The sequence below is a fragment of the Arvicola amphibius genome, chromosome 14 (genome assembly GCF_903992535.2).
Source record: "Arvicola amphibius chromosome 14, mArvAmp1.2, whole genome shotgun sequence".
NCBI lineage: Eukaryota > Metazoa > Chordata > Mammalia > Rodentia > Cricetidae > Arvicola > Arvicola amphibius.
In genome coordinates this window covers 57,553,514-57,565,907 of record NC_052060.1, presented here as the reverse complement: position 1 = coordinate 57,565,907, position 12,394 = coordinate 57,553,514, and the positions used below count along the sequence as shown (strand labels likewise).

The window sequence follows — 12,394 nt, the reverse complement described above, 5'->3', positions numbered from 1 at the left end:
ACGCTAGCTCCCAAGGTGTTCCCAGCTGAAGCACTCTTTTCTTTGATCTCTCCCACAGCTGCGTCCTCTCTCCACTATCGCTCCTACCCTCACCCTTCGTTACCTGTCTTGTGCATCTCCACAACAACCTGCTGAGGCCCAAGCCTGCTGAGTCCACAGGACACATCTTCTCTAACACAGCCCCATGGTCCATGCTGTGTCGTGTGCCTTTGTCTACAGTGAACTTCTCAACCTTCCTAACACTGTGACCCTTTAATACAGTTCCCTGACCATAAAATTATTTTCATTCCTACTTCTTTATTTTTAAGACCAGGCTAGCCTCAAACTCAGAGATCCGCCTGCCTCTGCCTTCCAAGTGCTGGGATTAAACGTGCCCCCCCCCCGCCATCTTCGCTGCTACTTCACCATCCCTGTAATTTTGCTGCTGTTAGGAACCATGAAGTTTTCTGATGGTCTTTGGCAATCACTGTGAAAGGATCATTTCAGCCACGCCCAAAGGAGTCAAGACCCACAGGTTAAACCACTGGTCTAGCATCCCTGAACATCTCTTCAGCACACCCCAGAGTGCACAGCTGGTAGGCCATTCTCCCCACTTGCTGTGTCTTCAACAACTGCATTATGGCCCTATGATGTGTGACTATTACATCTTTATGTGTCAACTTACTTAATATTGGCCAGGACAATAATAAGTTACAAAATGGGAATCGACTTCTATTAGTTCAAATAAATTCATCACACTAAAATGACAAAAGTGTTAGTATTTTAATTTAGATCATGATAAGTTTTAGGCAGTTTTAATCAAATATGTACCATGAAGTAAACTCATAACCCTTTACTGGTACATTCCAACTTCATTCCTGCGTCTGCCCCTACAGTCTTCTTCCAGAAAGGGCTTCAAAATTTGGTCCAAGAATATTAGATCCAAAGTCGGCAACAGTGGTATATACAGATCTATTCCTAGCACCCAGGAAGCAAAAGCAGGAATTTGAGGCCGGCCTTAGCTCCATAGCAAATTCTAGGCTAGCCTGGGATGCATATTAAAATCTTGCCTCAGAAACAAGTGTATAGGACAAATGAACTAAAAAATTTTAAAATGCAATTTCCCTATTTACTTCCTACTAACAGTATGCAATGTGGGTTTGAGCTGTAGCTGTGTTTAACCACCTGAACAAAGCCCTGGGTTCAGTCCCCAGCACCGCACACATACACACACACACACACACACACACACACACACACAAAGACTACTCAATGGATTTGCTCACCTGTGTGATGCTGGTGACGACAAAGGTCCCTGCCCTCTAGCATCATATGGTATTCTAAGGGCAGCAGTTCTCAGGCCACTTAAACATTAGAATTCTTAGATGTCATGGTCTCTTTATACCATAGAAAACTAATTTTTTTCTGTCAAAGTCTAGAATGATTAATATGAAGCTGCTAGGCTAAGCACAGGTGACACCAATGCACAGAAAAACTGACGTGTTAACTAAGCATGGCTGCTGCTCTGCCCATCACAGTCCTCTGCCCCCAGTCAAACACGTGGTAAGGCAGAGCGAAGCCTCAGCAAGGCTTAAGAGCTTCACTCCTGAACACACCAGAGCAGGCTACGGCTCCCAGTACTGCAGAACACCCCACAGCCTGCAGGTGAGCTGGAGCCTGACGCACACGCTGGTGCACACACGCAGGTGCACACATGCATGACTCTCCTAGGAAAATTAAACAACTTGTGTCAGAATTCAGCACCAGGGTGACCACCCCGGGGGCGGTAGGACCCAGATGATGTCGGATGTCCTGTATATGTGTTGCTTTTACTGGTTGATAAATAAAGCTGTTTTGGCGAGGGGGGGGGAGAGAGGGAGGAGAGGGGGGGTAGAGAGAGAGGGAAGAGAGAGAAAAGGCGGAGTCAGGCAGAGGCCATGTAGTTACTGAAGGAGAAGGATGCTAGAACCTTACCGGTAGGCCACAGCCTCATGGCGGTACAGAGATTAATAGAAATGGGTTAATTTAAGATGGAAGAACTAGCTAGAAATATGCCTGAGCCACTGGCCAAACAGTGTTGTAATTAATGTAGTTTTTTTGGTGATTATCTGAGTCTGGGCGGCTGGAAAACAAACAAGCAGCCTCCACTTACACCCACAGACTCTTCCCATAAATCAGTTTAGCAGCTTTGGTGCCGGAAGGTTCTGGGGGTGTTTCCCGTTAAGTTTCACAAGATTGGAGAAACGACAAGTAGTTAGCAGCAAACCACTTCTACATCTGGAGAAGTTACTTCTGGTGATACAGCTTCCCTGGCATTCAATTTAAATCTTAAGCTCCGAGGCCAGAAACAGTTGCCAAAGTTAAGCCAATTTACAAGAAAACAGCATCTTTGTAAGTAACTATCTTTCCTCCAAAGACTCAACAACTAACCATGACGGGTGTGGTATGCTCTTCCTACAGAGCCCAGAGAGCTGCTCTCCTGGGCCTTTGGCCCATGGACAAGAGGACCAGAGAGGAAAGCAGGGCATACAGTTCCCCCAAGAGGAAGCTTTGGAAGTAACAGCATAAGATGGAGAAAGAGAGTCTCCATGTATGTATTCATGAGTGTGTGTGTGTGTGTGTTTGTGTGTGCATGCGCGCACGTGTGTGCATTTGTACAAGAATCATAAAATATGACACAAATCAATGAAAGCAGCAAATTACAGCTTTCAAATTCCACCATTTGCAGTGTTAGGCTTTTTAACTTATTATGCATTCAATACATCTGTTTGATAAAAGGCGGACAATCCACTCACTGAATGTGCTTTAGGGCCAGCGACCTGGGGCTGAGAAGGCATGTGAATTGACCCAGCCTTTCCCGCCTCCTCACTGCAACCCCATGCAAAGGTATGGAAACACAACACACATCCTACCCAAACCCACCTAACTCCTCCAAGACTCCCAAGTGCTTCCACTGTCTGCAAGTCTTAAACACTGGGCCAGGAGGGGATGGCGGGCCCAGTTCTCGAGTTGCTCTGCTCTGCTAGCAACTGCTTGGCCATGAGGCTGAGAGGCTGAGAGGCTGTGGGAGCCTGCTGTTTTCCTGCCTGCTGGCTTCCCGCCTGCCATTTCTATGGGGGAAGATGGACCTATGGGACAGCCCAAGCGGCATACTGCATCCCAACCTCCCTAGTGGCATGCCTTGTCATATATCCATTTACATACAAGCCCCAGAAGTCATGCGACACTACAGAGGGTACTGACACGCAGCCTTCTATCTAGGCAGAGGAGCAGGCATCTGTGTGGTAAGCCATCTTCCAAGGGACATACAGCGCCAGCCCTGTCAGTCCCGGGTGAAAGACCCGAGTGTGTTCTTCTCCTATTCCCACCCTAGTTTAGCTTCTCTGCTGCCTGCCAGGCCTGGGAACAGGAAAACCACCCCCGGACACAGATTTGAGAAGTCTTTACACTAGGCCACAGGGGACACCCACACTCTGTTGAGGCCCAGAACTTACATACCCAGGTGGAAGTGGGGAGAGCAGAAGTCAACTGGAACCTTGCGGGTTAATAAACCTGGATCGTGCATGCCGCAGCAGAGACAATAGGAGGGACCATAGCAGAAAAAAGCAGAAGGTGAGCCTGGACCCCTGAAAGCTGTCCTAAGAGCTCAACACATGTGTAGCAGCACATGGACAGAGACAGCAATAATAAATAAAATAAAAGGAAAACCATAAAGAAAATTATGAAGAAAAATGCCCACCCACTGAAAAGAGATACATCCTGAGGACATAGGGAAGACACTTGTAAATAAAATTTAATAAGGACCATGATATAATTCATGAAATTAATATTCAACATGAATTTTAACAAAAATGAACAAATAATAGAAAACACAAGAATTATCTAAAACAGTGTTGTCAAGCTGTGTGGGTGGCAGCCGTTAGGGGGATGAACAACCCCTTCACAACCATTGTCTAAGACCATCAGAAAACACAAATATCTACATTACAATTCATAGCAGTAGCAAAATTACAGTTATAAAGCAACAATGCAAATAATTTTATGGTTGGGGTCACCACAACAAACTGTAGTAGAGTCTCAGAGTTAGGGAGGTTGGGAACCACTGGTCTGAGAAGAAAAGAAAGACAACAGGCCAAGATGACACAGAAACCAGCAGCATGATTTCCTGCAGCAAACGAAGCTCCACCCAGGCTAGGGGCACTGTGATCTCCGGGTTCTTCATTCACAGGCCTACAGCAGGCCACATGAAGGTGGAGTCTGCGGGGATGCAGGTCAGGGGTAGAGCACTTGCCCAGCACGTGGAGGCAAGGTCTCGGATTTCATTGTCAGGCTGGAGACGGGAGTGATGTTTCTATACCCCTGCTTCTGGAATCAGCTGGTCTAGAAACGCTTTTGGTTAAAGGAATGTAACTCAGGTGTAACCTCAAGATTTTCTTGTTTCTGTGCTCTCTTAGACACCTGCTCCCATCATGATGAAGCCCAAGCTTCTGGAAGAAAAGTGGAGAACACACATCTTTGCAGCAAAGCCCAGCCAGGCCGTCCAGCTCACCACAGGCAGGCTCACCACAGGCAGGCCAGAGAGAACAGAAGACTGTCCAGATGAATTCAGCCCAAACTGCCAACCTGCAGAACTACCAACTCAATAAACAATCAAGGTTTGAAGTCACTAATTTGTGGAGTGGTTTATCGTGCACCAAAAGTCTAGGAAAATCTTGACTCTTACAGTCCTAATAGAAAGTCCCCCACTGATCCCCAGGCGGCTTCAGATTTCTACAATGTGCCCACAAGGGCCTGAGGGATCCGACCAATCTCGCTCCACCATGAACTGCCCTGAGACAGTTGAGTTCTGCCAAGATCATCACTGACCTTCCTAGGAAGAGAAATTTAGTCAGAGGTGAAGTCAAGACCTCGGCATGTCCTGCCCCGTCCCAGCATCAAATGCCTGCTCGGTTGTCTCTGGTTCCCTTTCTATGGCATCTCTACTGGCCATCTGCAGCAAGGGATCCACTAGTGACAGTCAGATGCTGCCCTCTACTGGGGAAAGAAACCTCTCCCAGACCCTGCTCTTGACCCTCGTGAGTAACCGACAGGTGGCTAATCTAATTGGGTAATTAAGGATGACTGCTCTGCACTATCGCTTCCATTCTGATGGAGCGCTAATACAGCTTTTCCTTTCCAAGAATTTCATTTTTCTGTGGTGAGAATGCTACTGTTAAGGTTTTTTTTATTAATAATACTCTATTCTCACTGGCCAATCCAGATCCAACTCCTGAGAAAAAAACAGTAAACTTTCATTTGAAGCTATTTATACATTTAACAAAGTACACAGACTCACCTCTAATACTACTAAGAAGAGTTCGTACTTGAAATAAATATTCTTTTTAAAATCAGTAGTCACCAACTGTGTCAGTAAAAGAAAGAGACTAGATTTTATTTTTCATTAACAATAGCAATATTAAAACAACAGGCAGATAGAGATACCTACAGCATGCTATGTCAGGTAAATAATTACATTAGTCTATGGAGAGGGATAAGCTCTGAAGGAAAAAATGGATAATGCTAGCCAAGAATGCGGAGTTGACACAAAGCCAGAAGGATGAACCTAAGAGGACAGAAATAGGCAACCGAGACTTACAGGTGAGATAGGAGTTGGGAGGGTAGAGTAGAAGGTCGCTATCATCGAGATACACTGTATTCACGCATGAAATCACCCAATACTAATTTTTACAAATCTCAATGGCTAACAATAACAAAGGCTTACCACAGTTCCCGTGCCCTTATCTGTGAGAGATGGGCTCCAAGACCCCAGCAGACACCTGAGACCACAGTCAGTACTGAACTCATTTTCTATATATACACTCTTATCACAAAGTTTAATCAGAAACTATACAGTATGAGATTACTAATAATAAATGAAATACAATGATTGTAACAACTTCCTATAATAAATGTTATATGAATGCAAAAGAATTTATAGACAGAAGAACTCCATGAATGGCAAAGGACTACAGTTCTCATATACTCATCACTCGGTATTGAAAAGTCAGAAGTTTCACTCAACACTAGAAACACTAATGTATGCTGATATGATTCAGAATCAAACAGAAGCTCAGAAGACAAGAGGCAAACTGTAGGGAGTCTGAGAAAAGAGACGCAAGAGCCCAGGTGAAACCAATGAAAACAGCAGCGTGGATGGGAACCGGTTTCTGAAATTCCACAGTTTACACAGTACAGTAATAGAATTAAAAGGGAAATATGACAAAAAAGTTAAATTCATGAAGCTTTCCTGCAAATTCACAGGGTTTATCCATAAATGAGATGGGAACACAAGTTTTCACCAAACTATAAAACGCTAACTCACACTTAAAATTTCTCTGTCGTAGAAACAGTCAAAACCGTTTGCTCTTTAAAGTTAAACTGGCAATGTTGATGAGCAAGGTCACTTCAGTTTCAGGTCTTTAGAACGTCTCTCCTGCCTCGAGGAGCCACCGCGAAGGACCTGGGAAGTGCCAACAGAGGTTACACGATTCCCAGTTCCACCTCCTCGGTAAACATCGGCAAATGACCTAAGCGGACTGCGCCCGGGTAGTATACAGCCCCCAACATGCTTGCATACGATTTTAGTGATTTAAGATATTCCTACCCCATAATAAGGAAGTTAAAACAACATTAAAATAAAATATGAAATATGGCTTATAATTCTGTAACAAATATTAAAAAGAGAAATACACCAATATCTTAGCTTTGCTTTTCTGAAGTAGGATTACAGGGGGATACCGACCATCTCATATTTCTCTGTACTTCTAAAGAAAGTATATATATAGAGGGTATGAATTTTATGTGAGGAAGGTAAGGGGAATACACAGGAAAAAAAACGACATTAAAAGAGTCTCCTGGCTGTGGGAGTATCTCAGTAGTTAAAACACTTGACATACAAATATGAGACCCAGTTTGGATTCCCAGAAACACAAGCGAAGATGGATGTGCCCGCCTATAACTCTAGACTTGACATCTATGTGAGCTCTACGGTAGAAAAGTAGTGCATGATGATTCCTGACATCAGCTTTGACCTCCACATGCATGAAAACAGATGTGCATGCACATCACATGCACACACACACACGCACGCACACACGCACGCACACACACACCACACACAAAGTGAAAAAAATAAAAGAAGCTTCACGTGCTCGTCTCACTGGCGGGAGCATTCCACACCACTCCACTCATGACATGCTAGCTACCAAGCAGCCACATGGGAACCATGACAGCAGCATCACAGAGTGCATTTTCTGTGTGTGTTCAGCGCCATTCCTGCCCTAACAGCATTGCTATCTTAATACAACTATGTGGTATTTTAGATATCCTCCAATGATTTTTCCTTACATTCAAGTGAAAGATCAGTGTAATTATTACATTTTGTAGTACAGCTGTGTTTGAAGTGAGCTCATATTAAAGTATTTTTATAATTCCATTCGTGTCCATTAAAGCGCTTCCTAAAATGACTGGTTTTACAGAGTCACGGTCCTCTACAGACTGCTGTTAAATACACTCCTCTTGTTTAACCTCTCACAATAACGTCTACAATACAAAGGTGAATGGCTTACATAAAACCGCTGTGTCGGAGCCAACACTCAGAAGTTTAAGGGCTACCAATTGTCAAAATGCCTACCATTTCCTATTAAAGGCTGGGTAGCTAAGCAACACCACACTTACAACCGTGAAGAGCACTCGCTCCCCGTCTCATGCTGCTAGAGCATTACCATATAACTTCAAAACACTTGAAGAGAGTGCAGATCTAAGTATTACATTTATGTAAAGAAACAGGATTTCTGAAATTATACATATTTATTACTAAGCGAAGGGAAAATTACCAAAATTTCACCAAGATTCTTTTCTAAGAATAATGACAGTTAATTATACTATACTCTAGAGAAACAAAATTATAAAATTATCTACCAAGGTTAAGTTACAATTCAGAAAATTAATTGGTTTCTATTATCTATTTAATGTAGTCTATTAGTATTTCCAAAAATATGCCCTTTACATGAAGCCTAACTTAATTCCTTTTATAAAAAGTGTTTTATATGTATGAGTGTTTTTTCTCCATCTAACTCTGTACACCACATGCATTCAGTGCCCACAGAGGTCAGAAGAGGTTGTTGGGTCTTCTGGGACTGGAGTTGCTGATGGTTTTGAGTCACCATGTGGGTTCTGGGAATTGAACCAGGATCCTTGGGAAAATGGCCAGTGTTCTAAACTAATGAGACATCTCTGCAGTCCCATGATTGAAGTCTTTAAATTATATTACTATACAAGGAAACCACAGTAGGCAGACTTGTAAGACAACCCCATGATTCCCGCTCCATGTAGACCTGAGGACAGGATCCTGTGAGCACGTGTACAGGCCAAGAGAAGGATTCTAAGGAGTGACCTGGGTCTCTAAACAAAAGGAAGGTCACTGGCATGGAGTAAGTCAATGGGAAGGCAGGGTCTGACCTATAAGATGGTCTAGACATCAGGTAGAGAAATCAGAGATACGGACATGTTAGAAGCAGCCAGGATGCGTCCTGGGTATTGGAGAATCAAAGCCACGCTGCGGAGTGGACAGAGAACAGGGAACAGCAGAAAGAGCAGACAACTGAATTTTTCACGTGACACAGAAGATGACCCAGGGCCTCAGGGCGCAGCGCTGCTTGCTATCCTTACTGAAGCTCCCGAGCAGGAGACTCAGCTGAGCCAGGACCAGACCCTGGAATGACGACTGCCGATCACTGTTGCAAAACAATACAAAATTAGTGGACACATTTGCAGAAAGATATATTGATAGGAAATGAATGTATCAGATTTGATACTTGTTCCCTCAGACAATAATCACTCTTTAAAAAAATACATAACAATAAAATAAAATACTCCATTGTAAATCTTTGTGTTTTCTATTCCTATGTACTCAAATCTTGCTCAAATATCATATCCAAGTATCAGTCAGTGCTCCGTTGCTGTGAAGAGATACCATGACCATGACAACTTTTATAAAGGCCATATAAACCCCAACAAGGTCACATTTCCTAAACCCTCTCAAGCAGTGCCACTCTCTGATAACCAAGCATTAAAATATATGAGCCTTTGGTCGTATTCTTATTCAAACCAGCACATAACTGAAAACCACATGTGAAGAGACGAGGGATTCAGTGAACGTGGAACTTAAAACACACTTTATACTGGATGTAAAGGAAAACACAACTATCTGGGAAGACAAACAGAATACACAAATAAGACCCATGTATGATTTGCTGAAGTTAAAAATAAGACCTATGGCACTCTGGTCAGGGAAGCAGTCCCCAGCGCCAGCTGGCACCCCGGGGGAACCGGCAGGCCACTCCAGACAGGGACGAGGATCAGTGCCTTGCCCAGCTGTCATCAGAGAAGCTTCCTCCTGCAGCCGATGGGAACAATACAGAGACTCAGAGCCAGACAATGTGCAGAGACTGAGAGACCTTAGAAAGCCCAGCCCTAAACGGAATGTATCCATCAAGTCCCTCCCCTCAGGGCTCAGACAACTCTGAGGAAGAGGTGGGAAGACTGTAAGAGCCAGAGGGGATGGAAGACAGCGAGGAGGCAAAGCCCTCCAGATGAGCAGGATCAAGGCTCTCATGAACTCACAGACTGAGGCAGCACGCACAGGGTCCGCACCAGATGGTACTCCAGAGCTGAAAAACTGGACACATGCCCCCACCCCCAACTGAGAAGCTACCCTCAATTGGTAAGCACTCGCAAACAAAAGTTTAGTTTTCTACACCGGAGTCTTGCTGGGGAAACAAAACCGCCCTTAAGGGGAGGCCGCATGCCCAGCAGGAGATGCCAACGGAAGACTAACTCAATAGCGACTCTGGAGATTCCTTGTCTCATAATGTTGTGTTGGAGCGTTTCCTTGTTTGTTTCTTTAATCTTACTGTTTTTATATTTTTCTTCTCTCTTTTCCCCTTACAAGTCCTTTGCATATATATCATGGCTACCAGCGCAGTGCTGTTATGGGGTTTGAGTGTGCAGGCGAGTAGGTCTTTTTATGCCTTCTCTTGGACGCTTTTCCTTCTGGTTCTTTGTTTTATACAATTCAGACGTGTTAGTTTTTATTTTATCTTGTTATATTTTATTATTATCCCACAGAAGCCTGTGAGAGACAGAAATGGGGTGGATCTGGATGGAAGGGAAGTGGGGAAGAGTCTGGAATAGAGGGAGGGGAAACTGTAATCAGGGTATATCATGTGAGAAAAGAGAATCTATTTTCAATAAGGGAAAAAATGCTATGCAAGATGCTACAGTTAGTCCTTTGTCGGTGGAAAAGTGCCTGACAACCCCTGATTTTCAAGAAAAGGAGTAAGAACTCACTGCCGCTGGCAGTGAAAACGGGCTATGCATCCCGGGTTTGCATTTTGGTTGTTTATTTGTTGTCTACAGCTTACTTCCACAAGAATTTATACTTCATTGATAAAAAGACTATATATAGATTGCATTTGCAATGTACACGTGTTTTAAAGCATGTTGTATATAACAAACATACACAATTTTGTCATCAAAAATCCTATGAAATGAGAATACACTAGCTGTAGTTAGGAAAGTGCAAGTGGGATGGGCAGTATCAGAATAAGGGAGGAACACATATCATTTTCAAAGCCAGACAGGCAGACGAGAGGAGAGAGAGCCTGTCTGCCTGTCGAGAAACAGGCACAATATTGAGACCCTCCCAAGCAACAGCATCCTTTCAAGAACCCAGCCAAGTGACAGGACACACAGTCACATCTGCAGCCTATTCCCAAGTGCAGAGGAAAAGACCTAAAATAATGGCTGAAGTCCTTCCAGATTTCAAATCTGTACACCTAACACTAAGAAAACAGAGAGAAAACCACATAATGGAACATCAGAATCAAAATGAAAAACAAGGAAAAGGGACAGGTAGCGAGAAGAAGCAGGGTGAGCAAACTCCAGCCATGATGAATCCCAGGTCTGTAAATCAAGTTCCACTGACTCCCAGCCAAGAGAAAAGACATCACCAGAATGTGGGAAATAAAGGAAAGTCGTTAACTTAGAACTCTAGAGAAAAAGGAGCAGATGGGAAGGACATTTCTAGGAAGAAGGCAAACGAGAGCATCAGGGCTGAGCTTTGGGAGCCCAGCAGGAAGAGACCCACACTGCAGGGACGGTGGTAAAAAGCTCTTCTGGCAGAAGAAGGGTAAGGGGGGCTCACACAAAGGGGAGGAGGGGAAAATGAAGTGAGTGCAACAAATAAAAATATTCCCTTGTTTTAAACATTTAAAATACATAACTCACTATTTAAAATCAAAAGTGATTAAATGTTGTAGCGCTCAGAATGGCACAAAGAACAAGGAGCCAGGAATACAAACTTCCTATAGCATACGTGAACAGAATATTATTTAAAATAAATCATGGGGTTGGGGACATGGAGAGCTGGTAGTGTGTTTGCCGTGTAAGTGCACAGACCTGAGTTCAAGCTCCAGAACCCATGTCACAAAGCTTGTGCTGGTAATTCCAGCACTGGGGAGGCAGAGACAGGAGACAGGAGGAGCCATGGGGCCAGCCTAGCCTGATTGGTGATTCAGGCAAACGAGAAACCCTGTCTCAGAGGAGGTGGGTGGCCTGAGCTGTCCTCTGGCCTCCATTTACACACACACACACACACACACACACACACACACACACCAGAAGAAAGCAGACTGTGATACAGTCAAGATGCACAGCTGAAGTTCCAGGGCAATGACGCACATTCACTGATAACACACTAGTGGAATCAGGTGGAATGAAAATTACACAATCCTTTAACAGAAAAATAAGAGAACTAACATATGTATGAATCAAATGGACTTAACAGACATCTATAGAACATTCCACCCAAAGAAAAAAGAATATACCTTCTTCTCAGCACCTCATGGAACATTCTCTAAAATTGATCACATACTTGGTAACAAAGCAAACCTCCACAGATACAAAAAAAATTGGAGTAACCCCCTGTGTCTTATCGGATCACCAGGGATTAAAGTTAGAATTTAACAACAATACAATATGACTCTCAAAAAGCCTACAAACTCATGAAAATTAAACAGTCAACGACGGAACCACCCCTGAGTCAAGAAAGAAATAAGAAAGAAATTAAAGTCCTCCTTGAATTCAACAAAAATGAGGGCACAACATATCCAAACCTATAGGACACTATGAAAGCAGTGCTAAGAGGAAACTTCATAGCACTAAATGCCCACATAAAGAAAACAGAGAAAGTTCACATTAGTGACTTAACAGCACACCTGAAAGCTCTAGAACAAAAAGAAGCAGACTGACCAAGGAGGAGTAGAAGGCAGGAAATAATCAAACTGAGGGCTGAAATCAACAAAATAGAAACAAA

The 12,394-nt window shown here is 43.6% G+C and overlaps 1 protein-coding gene across 1 annotated transcript in view; it reads right to left on the bottom strand.

Annotated features, from left to right (window-relative positions):
* The window catches only part of Pigk (phosphatidylinositol glycan anchor biosynthesis class K), a 77,377-nt gene that overhangs the window by 789 nt on the left and 64,194 nt on the right, over window positions 1-12,394 (bottom strand). The gene's annotated exons all lie outside the window — the stretch shown is intronic.